The sequence below is a fragment of the Lutra lutra genome, chromosome 10 (assembly GCF_902655055.1).
Source record: "Lutra lutra chromosome 10, mLutLut1.2, whole genome shotgun sequence".
Classification (NCBI taxonomy): domain Eukaryota; kingdom Metazoa; phylum Chordata; class Mammalia; order Carnivora; family Mustelidae; genus Lutra; species Lutra lutra.
In genome coordinates, this window is record NC_062287.1 from 20566497 (window position 1) to 20571891 (window position 5395).

Consider the following 5395-nt stretch of genomic DNA (forward strand, 5'->3'; position numbering starts at 1 on the left):
TTTGCCTTGGCTGATAGGAGTGTGGGGAGGGCTGCAGTGTTTTCTGTGGTGTTTGGTGGGAGTAGGGAGGCTATTGCTAGGTTACCCGCATCTTGATCCTTTAGCCAGATATGTCAGCTTTTCTTTCTCCTCCTCCTCCCTCTCTCCTTCTCTCTCTCTCTCTCCACCCCTCCCCCCCTTTTTTGGTCTGTGCTGTTGGCTCTTCCAGCATCTAATATGGATAGATAAAGGAAAAAGTGAACCCAGACAAATCACTACTGTGTCTTTCCTCAAATCTTTTCCTAACTCATCTGCCTTTTTCCTTCTACTTGTTCAGAGTCTTCTTATGTTGTTATGTATATATTTATGTAATATATATAATATACACATATATCTCTAGGATTTTTAGTATTTAGTGAGAACATTAAATACTAGGAGTAGTGGGTCTATTCCATCTTGATCCAGAACCAGAAATCTGACAAAGGACTTTTAAATGGCCATTTCTCCTCTAAGAACATTAATCTGATCATGTCTCAGCCCTTCTTAAAATCTTTCTCTTGGGGCGCCTGGGTGGCTCAATGGGTTAAAGCCTCTTCCTTCGGCTCAGGTCATGATCCCAGAGTCCTGGGATCAAGCCCCACATCAGGTTCTCTGCTCAGCAGGGAGCCTGCTTCCTCCTCTCTCTCTCTCTCTCTGCATCTCTGCCTACTTGTGATCTCTGTCAAATAAATAAAATCTTTATAAAAACAAAACAAAACAAAAAAACCTTCTCTTCGGGGCACTGGGGTAGCTCAGTCCATTAGGCATCCAGCTCTTGAGTTCAGCTCAGGTCGTGATCTCAGGGTCATGAAATTGGGCCCTGCAGGAGACTCTGCACTGAGCTTGGATCCTGCTTAGACCTCTCTCTCTCTCTGTCTCCCTCTGCCCCCAGCCCCAAAAACAAACAATCATAAAACCCACTCATCATATCCTGTCCAAAGCATAACCCCAAGCCCTTAACATGGACTTTTGAAGGCTCCTCAGTGTCTTACAAGTGATAAGAGTCCTATCTCTGCAACTCCACACTTTGGGTATGCGCTCTCCGGCTACGTGGATTTCGCATGCACCACTTGTTAAATACACCTTGCTTTTTCCGGTTCCTTGCTGAGCACACTCTAGGGCGTGTGCCCTCTGCTGCCCCTGTGTCCTCTACTTGGCAGGCGCTGAGCTATATCCTTCAGTTCTGCTTCTGTTACCTGCTACGAAGCCTTCCAAGACTTGCCCAGTTATCTGATCCCTTCTCGGTGCCACCGTAGCAGAACAAACATAATTCTACAAACTATTTCTTGCTTGAATTCATTTATTCTATTGGAGCTCTTTGGGGTGGAATTGTGTCTCTGTGTGTCGCTGTCCCACTCCACTGTATGTTCTTTGAGGTTCGGGCCAGCACCTATCATGTTTATCGATGTATCCCTAGCTCCTGGTGTTGGACCTGGTATAGAGTGGACACTTAACAGGCATGTATGAAATGAACAGATGAATGAATTGTTACTTTCAGCTGCTAGAGCAACTGAAATTTGTCCTCAGCTTGCATGACGAGGCTGCCTGAGGTTATGGCACTTTTTTCATTATGATATCTTCTTTTTCAGTTCTGCCCACCACCAACAAAATGACTTCAGGAGACTAATAATTTAACCACTTCCCCAGTCTGCTCTCAGGTTATCCTCATAAATATTTGCTGCCATGACTGGTTGGCAGTTTTAGAGCAGGACTGCCTCCTCGTTTGGCTGACAGAAGTCTCCAAAGCCCCTTCTCCAGGCTAGTATGAACCATCAGTCCTGCCTTGAAAAGATTGAAGCCCTTACTTTTGACCAGTTATATCAAGACTGGGACTTTCTTTGTCTTTCACTGAAGCAAAATCTTTTGGGACACATGGTGACTTTGCTTATCTATCTTTTGACTGTGTTGGCTGGAAGCAATTTAATAGCAATTCTTAGTGAAATGACAGCATCTGACATATATTTGAGATAATAATAGTTTCTTTCATTTTTTATGACACTTTTGTCAGCCCATAAATCCATCCTTGTCAACCCCAAATTATTCAACATGTGTTATCATGATGTTTATAATGACTTCAGTGAGTAAAGTCATATATACATACATGATCACATACATACATACATACATACATGGTCACACACATACACGTGCACACATGCAGGATAACAGGTCACACCTATTCTGCTATACTCACTGGCAAGGAAAAGCCAACTATTCCGCTATACTCATAAGGACTCTGATCTTGACCCCTATATTGTGTTATCATTGTTGTCATTGGTATCTATCCATTGTAGTAAATATCTCATACACATATGATAATTGCTCCACTTACCAAACATACTTAACATGGCCAGGCACTTTTTTTTTTTTTAAAGGTTTGTTTATTTTAGAGAAAGAGCATGAGTGGAAGAGGCAGAGGGAGAGGGAGAGAGACTGTCAGGCAGACTCCATGCCCAGTGTAGAGCCCGATGGGGCGGGGTGGGGGACGGCCAGATCTCATGACCCTGAGATCACGACCTGAGCTGAATCCAAGAGTCGAACCCAAGAGTCAGGCTCTTAACCGACTGAGGCACCCAGAAGCTCCTGGCAGGCACTTTTTATATGCATAAGTTTTCATTCTTACAGCCACCCTGCGAGGACAGATGTTATTACCCACATTTTACAGATGAAGGAACTGAGATGCCGAGAAGTAGCAGTATCTGAGTCGGGATTGGCTCTGTCTCAAAGCCTGTGTCCTTCTCACTACAACACTCAACGTCTTAATTAAAAAGCCTAACATGAAATTGAATCATTAAAAGCTTGAATAACCTCTATTTCCTCTAATATCCCAACTCCTACCCCATTCATTGGAGTTCTGTTGCTGAATGGCTTGTTCTCATGGCACTTTTTCTCACAGGCTTCCTCTGGCCTTTGGGTCCCTGGATCCCTTGGAGAAAAATAAGGGGAACACTGTTACCATATCTAAAAGGATCTATACAGATCACTGGCTACCCAGAAAGTCCTGTGGGTGATCAGTGAGCCAGCAGGAAGTAGGAACTCCTACCTCGCAGTCGGAGGTGGCATTTGACGGGCAGAAAGGCCATTAACCACAGCTCCTATCCTCCAAGTGTCTGATACTAAACCACAGCAAGCATTTTTGACAAATGATAGAGCTTTAGTTTTAGATTCAGCCACTCCTCCCTTCCCTCCTTATTTCCTTTGGATACAACTGTCCACACCCTACAGGGTTAGGGGTTATATATATGGGGTGCCAGATAACAGGAAGGTGAGTAAGAGTGGAGACCTTGTGTAGGTGAGTGAAAGGAGTATCTGAGCCATAACATCCTCTTTGTCACTCTCTCAAGCTGCAGGAAGCAGAGATTGCCCAGCTCACCCCCAGGAGCAAGTAAGGAACACTGGTAAGAGTGTTCCCGTTGCCACCCTGGCCCCTGAACAGGGATATATGGCTGGAATTCACAGGAAGTAACTGGAACAAGGCAAAGACTATGTCAGGACTGGCCCTGCTCCCAGCTTTTTGTTGGAACTCCATGAATAATGGCCATACCACCAGGAGGGCATACTGTTCATGTCTCTCTGAGAGTTCCAGCCCCAACAAGCATGGCCCCCAACGAGGCACAAACACAATGTCTCCAGAGGGACATGTGAAACAAGCTTATTCCTCGACTTCTTGCTGTTGGAAATAGACAGACAGATGTCCCACACTACTGAAGTCTGGGTAGCTCCACTGGAGGCCTAGAGATGCCCCTTTCCATTCCTCCAGTACTGTCCATGTCCCCCTCCCAGCTAGCATCACGTAATGTCAGTGGCTTTCTTGTTTCATTTGTATTTCAACTTTACCCTTCCCTTTAGTACCTGAGAAACAAGTGGCTGTCTTCCTGGGGGTATCAGCTGATTACTCTGTTTTCTACCCCGTCACCTGCTGGCTTTCAGGCCTCCTGTCCGCTGGGTGTTACTGACCCCAGAACTAGTCCCTCATACATGCTGGGACAGCATGTGTCTCCTGGGATCGTCCCGGGTAAACCAGGACATAGTGTCCCCCTTCCCAGACGGGTCATGCCCACCTCACTGACTTGGAAGAATGAAAGGAATGGACATCTCGGCACCGTGAGGGTCAAATTCAGGATTAAGTTAGCTGCTGTTTGCTGTGCTCTTCCTTCGGTGTTCGACCTCCCTGTACCACACCTAATCTAGCCTCGGCTCCTTCCGTCTCCTTCCTTCTTCCCTCTGTCCCTTTTCCTCCTGTCCTCTGCTTTTTGTTGTCCACATCTCTGCCACCGGACCTCTGCCCCCTGTCTGCCCTGCGTCAACGGGTTTTACAACACTGCTTACCGCTTCATGCTTGATTCCAGGACAGGGAACAGCCAAGCCCATTATTCTGGGCCCCGGTCTGTTTGGTGGAGCTGTTGTGCCGCTTCTCTGACTTTGCACGGGGGACCTGAGTGCCGCTAGGAGTTAGGGGTAGGGTGGTATTAGGGCTGAAACCAATTTTCGCAGACACATTCCTATTTTATGTTCTATTTTTATTCTCCAGCTGAATGCTTCCTGTCTAGCCCTGTCTAGATCACCCTTGAGTTCATATCCAAAGACCTCACAGTATCTTTTTTTTTTTTTAAGATTTTTATTTATTTGACAGACAAAGATCACAAGAAGGCAGAGAGGCAGGCAGAGAGAGAGAGGGAGAATCGGGCTCCCCGCTGAGCAAGGAGCGAGATGTGGGTCTCGATCCCAGGACCCTGAGATCATGACCTGAGCCAAAAGCAGAGGCTTAACCGACTGAGCCACCCAGGCACCCCAACACAGTATCTTCTTTCTATAGGTGGAAACACCCTGGAAATCTTCAGCTGGAGGCCAGAATTCTGGGCTCCTTCCCTGCTGCCTGGCTGCTGGCCTCCAGAAGGGACAGCAGGAACGGCTGTAAGATTGTCCCCAGTCTCCGAGCGAGGAGGGAGTGGTGGAGTCCTGTCTGGCTCAAAGCACAACCTGGACTCGGAGTGGGACAGGAAGCCCCTGGGGGGCCTGAGAGAGATGTTTGGGCCAACACCATGACTCCCTGAAAAACCTCCTGTGCTCCGAGGGTGCCCCCGCGCTCAGATCAGTGTCATGGGGGACCACCAGGTATCGTGTCGGTACTGGTCCCCTGCGCGCCTCAGTTTCCCGGTGGGTGTCAGGAGCCACTCCTCTGGACAGAAGGGCGCTGCAGGGCTGCAGGGACAGCGGCGGGCAGACGAAAGGTCGCAGAGAGCGGACTAGCCTGGGCTCTCGGCTTTCGGTACCCAGGCGGGAAGTGAGCAGAAAGTGCAAAGCGGGAGGAGCCCCGAGAAGCTCCGAGGGCAGCCAGCTGGGAGGCTGAACGCGAGAAAATGCAGGTGCCGGAGGT